Source organism: Bombyx mandarina, chromosome 28, assembly GCF_030267445.1.
Source record: "Bombyx mandarina strain Sakado chromosome 28, ASM3026744v2".
NCBI classification, from domain to species: Eukaryota; Metazoa; Arthropoda; class Insecta; order Lepidoptera; family Bombycidae; genus Bombyx; species Bombyx mandarina.
In genome coordinates, this window is record NC_143233.1 from 666,336 (window position 1) to 675,118 (window position 8,783).

An 8,783-nucleotide genomic window follows, 5' to 3' on the forward strand; every position below is an offset into this window, starting at 1 on the left:
CAAAAGTTTAGGTCTTTTATTTATCGATTGAGGTACTACGAAGTCTGCCGGGTCAGCTAGCTTATTAATAAATATAGGAACGTATGATAATGAATGAAACACCGCTTTTCTATGCAATAGGTACTAGAGATGTAAATATCATAAAACTTTAACCCACAGACACAGCCCACTGAGTTTCTAGTCGGATCTTCTCAGTGGGTCGTGTTGCCGATCCGGTGGTAGATTCTGCGAAGCACTGCTCTTGCTAGGGCCAGTGTTAGCACAACTCCTGTTTGAGCCCCGTGAGCTCACCTACACGTTAGGGCGAAGCTGATATAGCCCTATCAGCATAAATAGGGGGAAAAAACGGTTGCTAAGCCAAATTGAGACATTCAGTTATCAGCTTCGAAGCGATGTGGATTTAAGGAATTTTCCTCGGACCTTCTTTCTTCAAACACAAGACGTTATCATTATTATCGTATTATCAATGTTTATTCAAATTCTATTCAACGTCTGCGCGATAAGTATCTATGAAATGCACAATTACATAACTTTTTACCTCACAGGCTTTACTGGTGGTAGGACCTCTTGTGAGTCCGCGCGGGTAGGTACCACCGCCCTGCCTATTTCTACGTGAAGCAGTAATGCGTTTCAGTTTGAAGGGAGGGGCAGCCGTTGTAACTATACTTGAGACTTTAGAACTTATATCTCAAGGCGGGTGGCGCATTTACGTCGTAGATGTCTATGGGCTCCAGTAACCACTTAACATCATGTGGGCTGTGAGCTAGTTCACCCATCTCAGTAACAAAAAAAAATGTAAGACACCGCGGTCTATAGAAATGGATGGGATGGTTTCGTACCAGAAGGAGGCATGTTAGTGCTGCGTTATGAGAGGTCTTTTTTGTTATATACCATCTGACTTCGGAATTACAATAAACCTGGTAAATTGGTAGTGTAAGGGGCTATTCCAGTCACGCCCGGACGGTTAGGTGAGCTCACGGTCTCAACCTGAGAGAATTTTCTAACACTAGCCTTAGGAAGAGCAGTGCTTCGCTTAATCTACCAACGGATCGGAATCCGAATTTATTAATGCCAAAAAAAAGGATCGAAATCGCGACCCACTGAGAAGATCCGGCGAGAGATTCAGTGGGCTGTATTTATGGGTTAGTTACAAAATCAATCCGCATTTCACTATCGATCGTTGACTCCGTGATATAATCGTATGACTTTTACGAGATAGGCGGCAGCTAGGCTCTTCCCTTGGCTTTGCTGACATCCATGAGCGTCGGTAACCACTCACCATCGTGTGAGCCGTATGCTCGTTTGCCTATAAGGGTAATTAAAAAAAAGGTAGTCATGGAATAGGTAGCTTTTTTATTTATTGCTTATATGGATGGATGAGCTCACAACCCACCTGGTGTTAAGTGATTACTGGAGCCCATAGACATCTACAACGTAAATGCATCACCCATTTTGAGATATAAGTTCTAAGGTCTCAGTATAGTTACAACGGCTAACCCGCCCTTCAAACCGAAACGCATTACTGCTTCACGGCAGAAATAGGCAGGGCGGTGGTACCTACCCGTGCGGACTCATAAGAGGTAATTACGCCAATTATAATTTTAGCTAGCAGCTGGCACAGGAATATAAATTCCTGTATGACTTTGTTTCCCTGACTGATTGTTAATGGCCTAATGGGCTATTCCGACTAGGCGCAGACGGGTAGACGAGCACACGGGGTTCGACCTGGGGGCATGTGACTTCCACAAAGAGTAATTGCTGATTTTAGAACGTATTGTCTTCTCTTTGTCCTTCTCTCAAACTGAGCACAGCCCAAGTTAGGTACATGCGAGATATTCTGACCCTGCGTAGTAAGCGGTGGTCTTACCACATATTGAGAAAATGCGATCTGATTGGACACACGATCTCATAACCCACTTGATTTGAAGTTGAAGTCATCGAAGCCCACAGTAATCATTATTGTACTGTATAAAGCTTCAGTGTTAATACGCGAGTGTATGACTACTGCGCGGCAGAAATCGGCGGAATTGTGATAGCAGTACCAGTTGAGCGTCAAAAATTGTTATTAAATTACCTAAATGTAACTATACTTGAGACCTTAGAGCTTATATTTCAAGGCGGGTGGTGCATTTACGTTGTAGGTGTCTATGGGCTCCAGTAACCTCTTGACACCAGGTGGGCTGTGAGCTCGTCTATCCATCTAACCAATAAGAAAAAATATATTTAATTACAATTCTGAACCTTAATACCATTTACGGAGCTCTTAATTTTCAAAAGTCCAACACGCACTTGTCCGAATAATTATAATCGAAATATTTTATGCATTTCATAAATTTGATTATTACTGTTTATGTATTTCTTATCAATTAAGATATAAGTAGTGTTTGAGAGAGATCTTAACAATATACATAAAAGTAATGCGGAATAAATTTACGTTGTGTTTTGGTTAGTGTTGACCGCGGTAGCCCCCCGGTAGGTATCATCCGGGTTCTGACCTCGGAGGGGATCGGACGTCGGGTGTAAGAGTGCAGGGGAGTCGTTTAGTGGGTGGGTCCTAAAATCCTTGGGCCCGCGGTCTGCTCACAACACCATGCAGATCGTTGAGTCTCACATACCCCGCGCGCCCCTTTTGCGCGGGGACCTCGCATTCTGCCATCTACCCGAAAAAAAAAAAAAAAAAAAGGCTGTCGTCAGACGGTCCGTCAGCTCATCCTCATATTTATGAAAATTCAATTTTCAATTAATACTGAGAGCATGTGTGTTTGTAAATACTAGAGGTCCCGCAGTAGTCGAAATTCGACTATAATTAATTGGAATTGTAAGTTTGTACACTATTGTGATTGTATTTTATACTTCTATAATCACAAATTTCGCCAAGACTACACTATAAAAATATTAACAAAGACAACAATATTTAATCTATTCTCAATTTGACAATTACAGACGTCAAGAACAAAAGGTTGACAATAAATAGTATGCATACGTGTGTGCGTCAAATGCATGGTATGTAGTGTGTGTAATGTTTTCTTTATTGATTTAATGTATATTTTATGCATTATTTAAAAAAAATATTAGCATTGTGCACTTCTTCTCTATATTCTCTATAAGTGTGGAAAATTTCATACTCCTCAGTCCGCGCAATTTTCGTAAAAAGGGATACAAAGTTTTTGCTTAATAATAATATATAGATGACCGCGCCTGCTACCTACCTAAATGCTTCAAACAAAACACTGCAAAAACAAGTTGGTTTCACGGTTTGGAACGTCAATCATTCAAAAGTTCACTGTTCGAAATTCAAATAATAGTTTTAAAAATAATTTGTTGTCAAAATCATTAAATACTTCCGCATCGATTTGGGTCGAAATTCGAGTTATAAATTTTTAAATTTGGAAACTTTTCGAAGCAGCACTCTTCACACCCGCGCGGCGTTCCGAATTCAAATATACTTTTTTTTTTCGTTTGTTTGAATACGCACGACGAAGTGTCTCGTGAAGTGAAACCGATTTGTTTACGTTGCTGTTATAAGTTAATTTGTTTTTAATTTTCTCGTCGTTTTACTAACGTGTATTTTTTTAATAATGAGACGTGCGTTCCGCTTGGCGTCTGTTATAATACTGATAGTTTAGCTCGTTTGGACATTATCATAAAGAGACAAACATTAATATAAATAGAATCGCTTTGGTGCACGTCACAATAGAATATCGAAGAGCCCGGTAGACACTGAGACAGTAGCTTGCACGGATACGTACCGACGTGCCGTCTGTTTATTGCTAAGCGATCATGTATTTGACACATTCATTTTGGAGATTTAAATCTTATCTATGTTATTCAGTCGTTGGTTTTTATGTAGGAAGCAAACAATGATCTGTGGTCGCTATTTCGCTAAGATAACATTGAAATATTCGTGTGTATTATGTCATTTTTAAACTAAGGTATTTGTGTATATTTTTTTCTACTTACTCGCTGGTAGCCTTGGGGGCTTCGAACTACGCTCTGACTGGGTGAGCTCACGGGCTCAACCTGAGAGAATTTGCTAACACTAGCCTTAGTAAGAGCAGTGGTTCGCAGAATCTACTACCGAATCGGAATCTCAACCCACCGAGAAGTTCCAAAAGGAAACTCATTGGATTGTGTCTGTGGCCTAGTCCGCACGCCGAACTCTTCGCCGTAATCGAAGAGTTTGACTAGGACGGTGACTGTTATTTGATGAGCCTAAAAGCACCGAGAGTGGATCTGGGGTAAAAAAAAATCTACCTATACTGATAGCCCTGAGAGGCTATTTCAGTTTCACCTTAGCGTGTAGGTGAGCTCTCGGGGCTCAAACCGGTGGTGTTGCTAACACTAGCCTTAGTTAGAGCAGTGCTTCGCAGAATCTACTACCGGATCGGAATCGCGACCCACTGAGAAGATCCGGCGAGAAACTCAATGGGCGAATAGTAGCTATATGAAGTCAAGGTTTTTTTAATTGCCAAAATGAGTAGACGAACTCATGTCTTACCTGGTATTATGTCGTGCCCGGGGCCTATAGTCATCAACAACGTAAATGCGCCATCCACCGTGAGATATATAGTATAGAGTATAGTTACAACGGCTGCCCCACCCTTCAAATCGAAACGCATTACTGCTTCACGGCAGATATAGGCAGGGTGGTATTACCTACCCGTGCGGACTCACAAGACGTCCTACCACCAGTTATTACGCAAATATAATTTGCGGATCCGATTTCTATTACATGATATTATTCCTTCATCGTGCGAGTAAATCGTGAGCATTTGTTAAGTACGTATTTCATTAGAAAAATTGGTGTTCGAATCCCACAGGCGGGTGCCTGTGGGATTCGAACACCGGTGCATCGCTATATATGAATGGACCGGACGTCTTATCCTTTAGGCCACGACGACTTGTTTTATTTGAATGTTTATAAAATAATCTATTGTCATCCGTCTTTTATAGGTACGTGTGCAAATTTTCAAGTAAATTGATGCACCAAATTGAATATGTTAATAATTGAAACGTTAACGTCTTTTGATGGGTACCTACTAGAGGTCCCGCCGTAGTCGAAATTCGACTATAATTAATTGGAATTGTAAGTTTGTACACTATTATGATTGTATTTTATACTTCTATAATCACAAATTTCGCCAAGACTACACTATAAAAAATATTAACAAAGACAAACCATATTCTATTCTCAATTTGACAACAGACGTCAAGAACAAAAGTTTGACAATAAATAGTATGCATGCGTGTGTGCGTCAAATACATGGTATGTAGTGTGTGTAATGTTTTCTTTATTGATTTAATGTATCTTTGATGCATTATTTTAAAAAAATATTAGCATTGTGCACTTCTTCTCTATATTCTCTATAAGCGTGGAAAATTTCATACTCCTCCGTCCGCGCAATTTTCGTAAAAAGGGATACAAAGTTTTTGCTTCACGTATTAATATATAGATAGTCTAATTGTTGTATTAATGGTTTTGTAATTGCAAGAGCGTGACTCCTTTGTCTTACTAATTAATTTATATTGGAAACAGGTTCCAAAGATTTAAAATATGTCATATTTTTTTCCTGCTCAATAGAAGCAGGTATTTTATTAGCTAAACTTATAGCTAGGAAATTGTGTATAAAATACTGTAGCGATTTTGCTACTTGTCTAAAATTGTAGCTACCTACACACAAACCTGAAAAAACCTAACAAATACTATTGTATTTGTTAGGTTTTGTCATAATAATACATTTATTTTTTATCATGCAATTAACACATTCACTGCGTTACGGTCAGTATTTTGGCGTATTTGAGTTCCCGTCAGTGCGGCAGCTTTTTTTATTTTTTTTTATTGCTTAGATGAGTGGACGAGCTCACAGCTTACCTGATGTTAAGTGGTTACTGGAGCCCATAGACATCTACAACGTGAATGCGCCACCCACCTTGAGATATAAGTTCTAAGGTCTCAAGTATAGTTACAACGGCTGCCCCACCCTTCAAAGTGAAACGCATTACTGCTTCACGGCAGAAATAGGCAGGGTGGTGGTACCTACCCGCGCGGACTCACAAGAGGTCCTACCACCAGTAAAAAATACATGTCTAAAATCAAGCTAATCGGACGTCTAGAAGTTTGTGGAAATTACGCTGATAGATTACGTTGCATAGTTAAATACAAGATAAATATAATATACGGGTTAAGTCATTTGTAATTATTCACCGTAGCCTTTATCGGAATTCATTGTTCGCCGCGTGGGGAAAATAGACGAGGCAGACTCAACATAGATTAAAATTATCTTAAAGCAAATACATAGCTGAATAATATTGATAAAAATATCGCACGGTAAATACTTTCGTGCTACCCGTTTCTATTTAGACTGTGTCATAAGTTCGATGACCTCTCGTGTAATACGGAATAAACTTTAATTTTTATTTTATACAATATATTTTTTTAACTTTTACTCATATTAGGGTGTAATGTGGGCCTGCTGGTATCAACAACATAATCCTGTGCTATGTCGCAACGGAGGCATCCACTTTGTGATGCCTATGGGCTTCAAAAAGCATTTAACACACATAAACAAAAAAACCCTAATTTTTTTTATTTATTCCTACCTATGCTATAGACTTGAGAGGCTATTTCAGCTTTACCCTAGCGTGTAGGTGAGCTCTCGGGGCTCAAGCCGGAGATGCTAACACTGGCCCTAGCAAGAGCAGTGCTTCGGAGAATCTACCACCGGATCGGAAACGCGACCCACTGAGAAGATCCGGCGAGAAATTCAGTGGACTGTGTCTGTGGGTTAAGTTGCTCATCGAGCCCTTCGTCGCAAGCGACGGGTTCGACGAGGACGGTGACCGGTGCTTGTGGTACCTAAAAGTACCGTTAACGGATCGGGAGGATCCGTAATGACGTGTAAAAACCCTAACAAATCAAACTTCCAAGCAAATTTATTTTGCCCTACACACATGTACCTAATTACCATTAGGTAGGTTTCTAAATTTTAAGTTAATTAGCTAAAACCGTGTACTCTAATCGTTTTTTTATTTATATAAATTAAATTTTCGAAGTCGCGATTTGACACACTGACACATTTCTCTTTTTTTTTTTTTTTTCCCACAGGAGAAAATCGCCTGATCCCCACCCGCGCGGCAGGTGGGGTATGTGGGAGTTGAACCCACTAAAAACTCCTGCCGCTCACAACCGGCGCCCTACCTCGGACCGGGCCGGAGCCCAGTCGGGGCTATTGAAACGGCGGGACAGGGTTGACGCAGAGCACATTACATCCATCCCACCGTCCCACGGACGCCGGACCGGTGGCCGCCAGCGACACGACCACCGGTTCCCTCGTTCAGCGGGCCGAGAGCCCGCTTTGATGGCGCCGCGTTACACCTTCCCCCAGAGCGGTCGGGGGAACGCGGTCTACCATCACCCGGCTTCCTATTGCGGGTGAGCGTGCCAAGCACGCCACCCCACGTCTGGGTCTCTCCCCGCACAAAACGGGTGGGACCCCTAGCTCTTAGGGGGCCAGGTCACGGATACGACCCCGGTCCCGACCCCCTGCTCGGCGGCGGCGGGTTTCTGCGTAGTGAGGAGAGCTTTCCCTCACTCGCCCCGCCGCCTCCTTCTGCGAGATGGTGCACTCGCAGAAGTCGAGCATAGCCTTCCATGACTCATCGCCGCCAAGCATCGACGCCACGACGCCAGGCAGCGACAAGTCAGGTCCTATCTTTGCGACCAGGACACGGCGCTGCACCTCCCACGCGGGGCAGACAGCGAGCGTATGCTCCGCCGTGTCCAGGTCGTGTCCACAATGGTGACACCTCGTCGTCGGCTCAGCCCCTATCCGGCGCAGGTACTTCCCGAAGCATCCGTGCCCGGTCAGCACCTGCACCAGACGAAAGGTGAGACGTCCTTCGCCACGATTCACCCAGTCATCAAAGACCGGGTAAACCGCCTCGACGGTCCGTAGCCCCCACGTGGGGTTGGCCAATCGCCTCGACCACGACTCGAGCACGGACCGCCGAGAATGTGCCTTCCGCGCCCGCAGCTCACTTTCGGGGAGACGCGCCACGCCCCGAGCACGAAGCTCGCTGCGCCACCGATAGTCGGCAGCGAGCGACTCCGCCTCCAGTTCCCATGGCGGCGTCCCCGCCAAAACACACGCCGCCTCGAAGGAGACGGTGCGATATCCGCGGATGGCCCTGATGGCAACGGTGCGCTGCGGCCGGCGCAGGAACCGAGCCATAGTGGCCCGGTTGCGCGGCTCAGCCCACACAGGTGCACCGTACAGGGCCATCGATCGCACCACCCCCGCGTAGAGGCGGCGCACAACCTGATCCGATCCCCCAACATTCGGGAGCAGCCGGCTCAAAGAACCGGCCGTCCTCATCAATCGGGGGACCAGCTCCGCAAAGTGAGCACGATAAGCCCACCGGCTGTCCAACACGAGGCCGAGGTACTTCAACTGCACCCCGACCCCTATCCGGACGCCTCCAACCACGATGTGGGTGTCAACGGGTGGCGCCCTCCGCGGCCCGTGAAACCACAGAGCCTCGGATTTACTGAGCGCCACGTCGAGACCCAGCCTCCTTATCCTTCCGACGACGAGGGCCACTCCCGCTGTGGCGAGACGGGCAGACTCCCTATAATCATCCCCCCGGGCCACGACCAACGTGTCGTCCGCGTGACAAATAACGCGGAGGCCCGGGAGGAGGGCGCCCCTCAGCACCCAGTCGTACCCGATATTCCACAAGAGGGGGCCGAGAACCGACCCCTGTGGAACACCACGCACGACCGG